At 45.2% G+C, this 11,257-nt stretch overlaps 1 protein-coding gene across 1 annotated transcript in view; it reads right to left on the bottom strand.

Moving 5' to 3' along the window:
• Dmrt1 (doublesex and mab-3 related transcription factor 1) overlaps nucleotides 1-11,257 on the bottom strand; it is a 104,414-nt gene that overhangs the window by 1,014 nt on the left and 92,143 nt on the right. The gene's annotated exons all lie outside the window — the stretch shown is intronic.

Raw genomic sequence — 11,257 nt, 5'->3', positions numbered from 1 at the left:
TTCTGCCGGGCAGTAGTTTGTCACCAATTCCAAATGGCCAATCGTTAATACTAATGTTTGTGTAACTAACTGCCAGCATCTGCCACGGCTTCTTGTACGACAATAATGGTGAATGGGTACATTAGTGCTCCAGTGTTAATTCAGCTTGTGTTCATCAATAGGGAAATCTATGGTGTAATTAGCAAAATGCACTGGGAACCGAGCGCTGAAGTCATTTGCAGAGAACTAAATCATAGTGGAAGCTGAACCAGGTCCTGATGTGTTTGCCATCAATACTTATTATGTTTGGAATTTAATAAGGTATATTACCATGCTGAAAGGAGACCTTTTTACAAGAGAGCACTGTTGACGCTTGTCATGGGTTTGGAAATGTTTGGTGTTGCTAGTGGCGCCATACAGAAAGAGAACTGTGATCACCAGTGGACCTTTAACCACTCTGCCCAGCCACATTACTCCGCAAAGCTCCAGTGTGACACTGACAGACACCTCAGCATCCATCAAGGACAGAGGCCATCTGAACACTCGGTGTATAAATGTGAGGAGCAATTTAGGCAATTTCCTGACAATTCAGTTTTGTACTGAAGGTATCTGTTTACATTTCTTTATGTAAAAAGATGTGTTTGTAAACTTACAGTTTTTTTTTTCATTAAATAATATTTTATAGGAGTCTAAAGAGCAGGTGTGCAAATAATAAATGCAACAAAAACAACAACATATAAACACACACACACACACACACATACACCCTACAATGAAGGGCGGAAGAGCCTTTACATTACTGCAGTACACAATGGCTTCAGATTAAATTTGGGTTGTTCCATGAACTTCAAATTCTCTACAAGTCATACGCATATGCCACTCATCAAATATATACATGAAAAAAATGCTGTCCACAGATTGCAGACTTTTGCTCAGAGATCATCTTAGTGCACAGATCTCAAGAGCAGCCTAGAGTCTATTTGTTCAACTGCACATTCTCACACCAACACCAAACCAGGGGGAGTTTTCTGTCTCCGCACCATGGGGAAGGAAGTGAACTTTTATTGACTATGTTCCATAGGCCACATACTGTACTGAAGTGCTTCACCTTCAAGCCACACACTAAGAGAACTGAGCCCCCCTGTGTATACAGAGGACCCCATGTCCCCAGCAAGTCCCTGCATCAGCATCTCCTTCATTATCATACCCAGAAACTGGCTAGCAACCTTCCCAGTCCTTGTTGGGGATCAAGGGACCAAAGAAACAATCAGTTCTTCTCAGACTGATTGCAGAGGCTTATGGGAGTGCAAGGGCCTCCCAGTGGAACTGCCAATGGCCCTCAGTGAGAAGCTGAAGGAGATGCCCTTGTCCCTTCTCAGTCAGCTAATTAAACAACAAGACATTTTTGCAAAAGAGAACTTGGGAACAACGCCTTTTGCTCCCAGTTGCCCTTTATTTCCAAGGAGTTGGGACAACTGTGTGATTTGCAACTGCTGAGGCAGGAGAAGGCTAATGAATGACCTCAATCTGTTTGGAAAAGCACCTGTACATCTATTTTTTAAGTGTTTCTCTCCTCCAAACTTAAAGCCACATTACCTTTACATTTGTTCAAGGATTAGTACTGTCTTCGAGTGGGAGGTTGTTGAACTTAGTGTCACAATCTGCTTAACTCATTCTGGATACCACCTCAAGAAAGTCCTGAGTGTCTATGTAGACTTGGTGTTGTTAGTGAGAAATGCTCAAAGTCTCCTTTATTACCACCTTTAACTATTGTCCTTTGGAGTACCCCATCCACTTAAACAAACTTCACTCAATGTTACTGGAAACAAGAGTAGCGACTGTGGTTCTAAGTACCAATTAGACATTCAAAAACTCGACTTTTTTTTTTTTTTTTTTTTTTTTTTTTAAAGTTGACTCTCATGGACCCTGGAGAGGGCTAATTTCAACTCAAAAAAGCTTGTCTGTGTCATTTGATAAGCATGCGGCTAACGCCTGGTGACCTCCGTCCACACTGAGGGCACAACAGACAGCATTGCCAGCACAAGAAATTGGTTCAATCTTTCTGGACAGCAGTCTAGTGACATGTGATAAGAGCCGTAAAACTGTTCATCCCCTCTGACCTGGTAATTCTACTCTGGGGATTAACCCCAAAGAAAGAGTAATTGGCCCAGAGATGCTCAGCTCTCACCATCCTCACCGATGATGTTATCACTTCGCTCTTGTGCTTGTCGAAGGGGGCAACCGCATAGGAAAGGGCAGGAAGCATTAGTAGTTCTCTGTGAGCACTGGGCCCTCCCCGAAACAGAAGGAATGAATTAGAGCGGAGACAGCAGAGGGAAAAGGAAAACCTGCCCCTTCTCATCTGTCCTTCTGTCACAGTACAGGATCCTGAGCCAACGAGGCTGGCCCTTGTATGAACCTGCAGGTCTAGAACCAGCTTCCCCTCAAGCCACCAATTAAGGCTAAACACTAACACATCTTACACAGCACAGTTCTTACCAACATGGAGAAAACACTTAAGAAGGTTGTGATGATGCTATCTAACTAAAGTATTCTTTTTGAAAAATAACACATACTGCAAAAAAATAAATAAATAAATAAGGGGGGAAAACCCTAAAAACAACAAAGCAAAACCACTCCATCTTCTGACATTGCAGAGACCCCTGACTTTTAACTTGAATGGTCTGTTGGAAGGAAGTTGATGAGCTGGGACGAATAATTCTTTCAGTGATGTGAGAAAACACTCGGTATTCATGCTTGAATAAAACAGGTTTTTCCTCTGTAGGTTAAACACTGTCAAAGCCTCACTAAGAAACCCTTCGGAAATAAAATATATTCCCTAGGGCTACGGGCTCTTTACCTGGGCACTACTACTGCCAAGGGGTACTAAGGTGCTAGCCTCTTGCTGGGTTGTCGGCTTTTAGAGGAACCTGATGAAAAGCTGCAAAAAAACGTCTTCACCAACAAATTCTTCTGCCTCACGATAGCCATAGTGTTTGGAAATAAAATCATGTCCAATCAATACCACTTAGCAGATATTTAATGTTTCACAATAGAACGTTCTTCCAGAGTGGAGCTGCCACCCTTCTCACTAACATTGAAAATAATTAGGATTATCTCAGCTGCCGGAGCTTGGCAGGATCAGTTTGTACTTTCAAACAGCGCTAATTCTTGGCACTCAGAACAAGGGATGAAAGGTAAGGGCCTGAATGGAGGGCTTTCTTCCACCTGATCTGTCAGGATTAGCTCATTCTTTTCCAGTTCATGCCTGCACTCTAGTTAAGAGGACGGATGAGCTGTAACTGATGTAATTAGAAACCACAAGCTGAGAAAAAAATAGCCCGTTATTAATCTCCCCATTTACTAGAAATTTACTAAAAAAAAAAAAAAAAAAAGTAATAATCTTTGAAACAATTAAGTGTGTTTCCCCCCTAAGTGAAATTAAAGGCCAGCGACAAGAGCTGGAATGACTACATTGGATAGCTCCTTCCTTAAAACCGCTTACTTGTCAGTTCTAGAATCTGGGGCTGGCTCTGCTTTTTTAGTGTGCTGACATGCAGCTGCCTTGCCATGGTAAAAGAGAGTTCCTCAGGATGGAACCCACAGCTTGCTGCACTTCCTCCTCCTCCTCTTCCTCTTCCTCCTCCTCCTCCTCAAGTGACTAGCCAACCCTTTCCAGCACTGGGAAATAGGGGTTTCAAATGAGGGGCTATGTAACAGTCTATGTAACAGTGACCAGATTTCTTCTTTCACATTCCACGTAACTTCAACATTCACGCGCCATTCACCAAAAAAAAAAAAAAAAAAAAAAAAAGATAGGAGGTTTCCATTCTCAAAACACCCGCAGGCCCATCAGATGCCCTTCTGCCTTATGACTGGTGAGCACTGCTGTTGGAGTCTGCACTTCTGTGCTTAGAACCTACCCACTCTGCCCTGCTGGGACTGGCCCCTTTGCTGCTGGAGGGTGGGGTGAGGGTGGGGTGGATAATACACCTCCCTTGCTGTTGGGGGTTCAGGGCTAATGTTGACTGTCATCTTGATGGAAACAAGAATCACCTGGAAGACAGACCTCCAGGAACAGCTGGGAGGGACTGTGTGAAGTGGGTTAGTCTCTGGACAAGCCTGTGGGGGATTATTTTGATTGTACTGGCTGAGGTGGGAAGCCCCGCCCACAGTAGGTGGCCACATTTCCTAGCTGGGATCCTGGATGGAGCTCCATTCATTCACTGCTTTCTGCTTCTTGACGTCAGACACAGATGTCCTGAGCTTTTCTGGCTGCGATGTCTCCCAAAATGATGGACTGTAACCTGAACTGCTTTTGTCAAGGTATTTTACCCCAAGCAATCAACAGAAACTAAGACGCCTGCACAACTAGAGTTCAACTAAGACATGAAGGGGAGAATCCTTTCCTGTTTCAACAAAGAACCCATAAAAAAGGTTAAAAAGGGAGTTTTGAGATGGCTCAGCAGGTCAAGGACCTGCCCCTCCCTGTATGGCCAGCCTGAGTTTAATAGCCAAAACTCATATAAAAGTGGAGGAGAGAAACAACTCCCACAGCTGTCCTCTGAACTCCCTAAGTGCACCATGGCACTGTGCGCCCCTCCCCCCAACACACACAGCAAACACACAATTATGTGTTTTCTGTTCTTATTTAAAAGGAGAAATGAACCGGGCGTGGTGGCACACGCCTTTAATCCCAGCACTTGAGAGGTAGAGGCAGGGCAACCACTATGAGTTCGAGGCCAACCTAGTCTACAAAGTGAGTCCAGGACAGCCGAGGCTACACAGAGACACCCCATCTCGAAGAAAAAGAGAATTAAAGGAGAAATGGAGATAGGTTGTCTGAGCATTCTACGCAACCTGTGTCTCAGTTTAGGGTTCCTGTTGCTGCAATGAAACACCATGGCCAACATGCAAGCTGGGGAGGAAAGGGCTTATTCTGTTTACACTTCCACATTGCTGTTTGTCACCAAAAAGAAGTCAGGACAAGAACTTGAACAGGTTAGCAACCTGGAGGCAGGAGCTGATACAGAGGCCATGAAGGGGTACGGCTTACTAGATTGCTTCCCCATGGCTTGTTTAGCCTGCTTTATTACAGAACCCAGGAGCACCAGCCCAGGGGATGGCACCGCCCACACTAGGCTGGGCCCTATCCTATTGATTACTGATTGAAATAAATGCCTTACAGCTGGATCTCATGGAGGCCTTTCTCTCAACTGAGGCTCCTACCTCTCATGTGGCTCTAGCTTGTGTCAAGTTGATGCATAAAACCAGCCAATATAACCTAAGGCCCAGGAAGGACCATAGCATGGCATTACTTGCTTTGTGGGTCACTATGATCACTTTAAGTCTCCAAGGCTGTGAGTGAACAAATTGTTCAACACTGTAGCTCTGCCCTAATAAAGGCTCACCATCTTGCAATGCCTGCCCCACATCACCTTAGCACTGGGCATCAAACCATGAGCTCTGCCACCGGACACTGACACCACCAAAGCGCTTTCTGATTCAGTTTTTCCCTTAATCATAAAAGGCACACAAGATAGGCAAACCTCATATCTAAAGGTCTGCATGTGCAGATCCAACCAACCCGATGACCAATGCCAGAGTCATAATCATCTGTCTGTACGGAACTTGCACAGATTTCCCCCTTATTTATCCCCTAAATAATAACAGTACAGATTAGATTAAACAGTACAGATTAGATATTTTTACGTTTTGTTTGTTCAAGACAGGGTTTCTCTATGTAGCCCTGGCTATCCCAGAACTCACTTTGTAGACCAGGCTGGCCTCAAACTCAAGAAATCTGCTTGCCTCTCTGTCTGCCTTCTGAGTGTTGAGGTCAAAGGTGTGCACCACCACCGCTGGGCTCAGATTAAATATTATGGGTAACCAAGATGATTTAAAGCATATGGTACATGTCTTTACATTCCGGGCAACTGAGATACCATTTCATTCATTTCCAAAACTGTTTGAGGCAGAGCTTCACTTGGTTTAGGACATCATTTTATGGGACGGACCTGAACATCTGATTTTATAACCTACAACCAGACCTTGAGAACATGGAGCAATTTCTGTAGCCATTCAACTGACAGTGATGCTCTAAGGCAGAATCTGCTGTAAACTTTCAGGTACCTAAAGGGATGTTATTCATTAGTCCTCTTCTCTCTTCAGGCACAAGGCGGAAGTCTTCTCCACAGAACTTGGAGTCCACGTCTAAAGCAGAACCAAGAAGTTAATGGATTCTTATTTAGCAGTGGTTTGGAAAGAAAAATATGTCTTGCCGACACCACAGCTCAAATTTCCCCCCAAACTTCTCAGGCAAGTCTGTTTCGTGTGTAATGTTCAGAGAAAAGTGGCTTTGATTTTAACATAACAGAAAGACGTCGAGTTAGCATGGATTCCAAACTGACACCCGAGCCTACTGTTTGTGCTTTTTACAGTATTGTGTGTTGGACTTCAATTACATATAACAGTTTCTGAAGCTGGGCCAACCTACAGGAAGACTTGGCTGAATGGTTAGGGCAGAGGGCCATGGCAACACCTCATGGCAGAACTATAAAGGCACATTACAAGGGGGAGGGGCAAAGCCCAGGGTTACTAAGAGTATCTGAGAGAACAGAGTAATCTAAGACTGGATGCACATGTACAGAGGGCGGTGTGGGGACATAACACAACCACAAAGCATCTCAAAGTCACACACCGGCAAAAAGGGGCCTCAAATCTAACACTGGTTTTAAGAATTTTAAGTGCAAGTGTCTTTTATTTATTTTTGTCTGTATTTGCAGTGGCGTTAAGTCCCTCTGCAAAGACTTTAGAGTGAGGCTCTTAGTGTGGGTGGCAGAGGTGAGCGGCAATCCTTGGGAACTCTGCAATACAAACAAGGGCTTAGGTCCACATAAAGATGCCATGGCTGGGGTTGCATTTGAGGTTGCATTTGAAAACAGAGCTACGACTATCATTGAATCATGATCAACTTGAGCAAAGGAGCTCTATGGGCCACTTGCCTAACATGGTAGGGCATGCCTTTAGGGAGACAAAGGCAGGTGGATCTCCATGAGTCAGGCCAGCCTTAGAATTCACGGTGAATTCTAACTAACCATGGCTAGTAAGAGCCGGAAAGAGGGGAGGGGGATGGGAGGGCTAGGAGGAGTTAGGGGATGGGCTATGATTTTGGTTTAGGAAGTTGTCTGTCACATGTGAAAGCAATCTGCCCTGAGCAGGTTTTCCCAGCTGCCACTCTAAGAAGTTACTGGCTAAAGTGTTCTGTTCTCAGTACCCACGTTGAACGGGCTCACAACTGCTCCTAACTCCAGCTCCAGGGGATCCAATGTCCTCTTCTGTGCACATATGTGCACACGCACACACGAGCCCACACACGTACACACGCACAAATAAAAAAATAAAATCTTTTTACAAAGAAGGCGTGAAGTTAGCTCTGGCCAGATGCTTTACAGTAGGAGACAATCTTAGTATAGAACTGCAAAAGGGTTATGTGTGATTCAGTGCTAAAGGGTGGAGCATGCTGGAAATCCCACCTTTGCTGGGCACTTTGTTAATCCTAAAACAGAGGACTGTCAGGACTGTCAACAGCACGCAGGGGTGAAGGGGACAGTGACTTAAGCCTTGTCTTCTAATCCAGAGCCCTAAATGACCTTGGCTTCTGCTTAGCCCAGGCTGGCCCCCTGGTCAGCTTTTTACTCTGGAAGTGCAATGCCCTTGAGAAAACACTCTAAGTAACTGGGTCTCAACCTTCCTAATGCTGTGAGCCTTTAATACAGATCCTCATGTTGTGGTGACCCACCCTGCCCTGCCCCCTTCCCCCCACCATAAAATTATTTTCGTTGTTACTTCATAACTGCAGCTCGTTGCCTATGGTGGTTTTCTGAACTGTTTTAGGAGAGGTCAGCACATGCTCAGGCTCTGGCACAGGGATTCTAGTGTGTGTTCGAGGATGGCTGGGAGTGGCTCAGTTGTTGCCCAGGGTACTGGAATCCACTGCCATCCCCAGGGTTCCATCATTCATCAGCACTGACAACGGAAAGCTTACTTTTCCTGCCTATCTGAAGCCAAGCTTAAAAATGGTCTTTCCTTAGGGCCTTCTCAGAGCACAGTGGGATAGTGATTGGGCAAGAAGCCCCCAGCCAGGGCTGTCTAGTGCTGGGCCCATGGAGCTTTGCTCTGACCTCAAAGAGGAAAACTAAGGTGAACAGAGACTTAGCCACAGTGAGACACATTATCGTTTCACTTTTCCTTCCCTGGGTCAGCAAACTGCATTCTCCCTAGGGATTTGGTTTTCTGCATCCTTTGGGTTTTACTACTTTTATTTAAATTGGGGGTTAAAACAGACACAAAACTCTTCTTTTAAGTGTTCAGAGGCAGAGAGTGCGCTCACTATGTCTACCACCATCCATCTCCACAACTTTTTAACCTTCTTATAAACAAAACTCTATGCTCATTAAGCACAGAGCTCACCCTCTCCTCCCTCTCAGCCAAGTCATCTCCATCTCCACTGTACTTTCCAGTCCCTGGGATTCTGGCCACTTCAGGCATCCATGTAAAAGGAATCATATGGTATCTGTCTTTTATATTGGGCTTCTTTCACTTAGTGTGGTGTCCTCGTGGCTCATCCATGTTAGGGCATGTGTCCCAGCCTCCTTCCTATTAAATGGTGAGTCATATCCCACTGCTTAGTGTTCTGTTTACAGTCATGCACCAATGACCATCTGGGTTGTGTCTACTATTGGGCTGTTGTGAATAAAGCTGTAAACAGGCGTTCACAAATAGCTCAAGGCTCTGTTTCCCATTCCTTTTCTTTTTTCTTTTTCTGTGTTTTCTTCAAAGATTTGTTTATTTATTTATTATGTATACAGTGTTATGCCTACATGTATGCCAGAAGAAGGTATCATACCTTATAGATGGTTGTAAGCCATGTGGTTGCTGGGAATTGAACTCAGGACCTTTGGAAGAGCAGCCGGTGCTCTCAACCTCTGAGCCATCTCTCCAGCCCGCTTTCCCATTCTTTGGGGCATAAGTATAAATGATGATCATGTAATAACTTACTTAATTTTAAAAGCACTGTCGTGTGGTTTTACATAGAGGCTGCGCCACTTTACACATATGCTCCTTGTACAGAACATGGCATTGGCTGTACCACTTACACCCACATGTTGTCTGTGCTTCTCAGAGTCACACCCCCACTGCCCTGTCTTATTCCTCCTCCCTGGCCCTATGCAGCAGTCTGCTTTCGTGTCATATTGACAGCTGCGTGTAGTTAAGGATGGGGTTTCAATCTTCCGGTATCTCTTCTTTCCCCTGATTTCTTCCTACTTCCCCACCCTGACCCTTTCTCCTGCCTCTTTTCATTATCCCCCAATTCAACTGGGGTCACCCTCATTTCACACTTTCTCCCCAAAGCACAGGCAACTGGAACTGCTTGATGCCTAGAAAAGCCCCCTGGAGCCCACTCAGGATCTGCTGCTCATCAACTCTCCGTCTCTTCCTTCTCCATATGCAGGAGGACACCATGTCCTGTCCCCTGTCCTCCAGCCACAAGGTTATCATTTCTCCAGAAATTCTTCCCGTTTCTCTCACCCAAACCCAAGCACAGACCTCCCTCCACACTGCTTGGGACTTGCCCCCATTGTAGTGCAAGTCTTGCTTTCTTTAAAAACTCAGTTATGTTATGTAAGCATGTTTTTGTTTTAATCCCAAGTGTGGGCTGTTGGGCTGCTTTAGTTTGTCCACAGCTGGCAATTGCTTCGTGCAGGGTGCAGTCTGTGACAGCTGGTAACTGCCTTGTGCAGCTGGAAGGGGTGTGGTCTTTGCCAGCAGGAGTTAGTGGAATTCTGAGGGCTCTGGGAGAGTATAAATACCAGAGCTGAGGGAGAGGAAGGGGCTTCAAGGAGACAGAGAGAAAAAGGCGGCTGCTGGTTCCACTGGACGTCCTGACAGGTTGGTGTTTCCCCCAAAGAACCCAATGACCCTAACCAGCTGGACCTAAGACTAAAGAGGTCTATGTCCTCTGTCCCTTCTAACCTTCTACGTGGGGGGGGGGGCGTTCAGAGGGAGGGGGTGCTGGAAGGGAGGTAGAGGCATTAAGGAACCTCAAATAGAGTTTAAAAACTAGCACACCTATACCCCACCTGTGACACAATGGCATTTCCACGAAGGCGGCTTTATGTCTTGGCTTCTCAAAGAAAGCTACATCTGTTCCTGAATGATATTGCTGCCATCGCAACCAAAATGGGCGGACTTCCAGCTAGCGTACTTGGAGAACTTTCTATTTCCTCCACCGACTACCCAGGTCTTTGCTGCTCTCTAGTCTTACATTCACGGATACCATCTGCTTGCTCAGGCTCTCGCTTGGTGTTCTCTGCCCACCCCACTCCCCTACTCCCTCACATACCTAAGTAGCTACTCAGTCCCACCCTCCTGATAACCACATGCCCCTCCCTTCCCCTCAGCACCTTACCCCAGTGGAATTCTGGCCCATGTCACCCAACACTTAAAGCTAAGGGCATCTGGTCACCCTTCCTGGCTTCCCGAGATACATACATGTATTTTTCCTTCATACGTACATGATAAAGGAAGTCCATCAGGAAATAGGTAATATTGCCATCAGACTAGGTTTTACATAGATTACTTTTATTATGGATTGACTGCATACAGCTGTGAGCAATTTGAAAGATGAGTTTAAATCCCTAGACACACGCAGCATTGTGCCCAAGGATGAAGCCAACACATTTTTACACAAAAGGTTTGTGTAAAATGGCAGTGTATCAGCCAACAAAATAATTCCATGCAAGTGACAAAGATGTTTATCTTTCCAAACCTTTAAAGTCCTGGAGGGTGAAGTCTCTAGTCTCACTATCAGAACATCCTCTAAAATGGGGATGAAGTTCAACTTTAAAAAGCATCCAACGCCACAAGTACAAATGTTACTGCCTCTGTCCACTTAACAAACTGGCACTTGGTCACAAACATAATTCATTTCACCTTTAATGCTACTGTTGAAAAATATTTAAATGCCCAGGCATGGCCTACAACCCCCATACTCTTTCCTAGTCCCGCATTCTGAGGAAAGCAAGTATTTTCACACTTGGTTCATGTTCAGTGAAGATTGTAATTACACCTGTAATTTGAAAACAAGAGTGCAAGTCCAGCGCTCGTGAGGGCTATTGCTTGCCCCCAGAGCAAAAGGTAGAGAGAAAGCACTTAACAAGCACCTCTCAGCTCCTTCAAGGCAGAGTCCTCTGTTCATTCTGGAAGGTACCACATT

This window comes from Acomys russatus, chromosome 5 (genome assembly GCF_903995435.1).
Source record: "Acomys russatus chromosome 5, mAcoRus1.1, whole genome shotgun sequence".
In the NCBI taxonomy this organism is placed as follows: Eukaryota; Metazoa; Chordata; class Mammalia; order Rodentia; family Muridae; genus Acomys; species Acomys russatus.
Note: the sequence above shows the minus strand (reverse complement) of the source record. Positions and strands in the feature narration are given on the sequence as shown.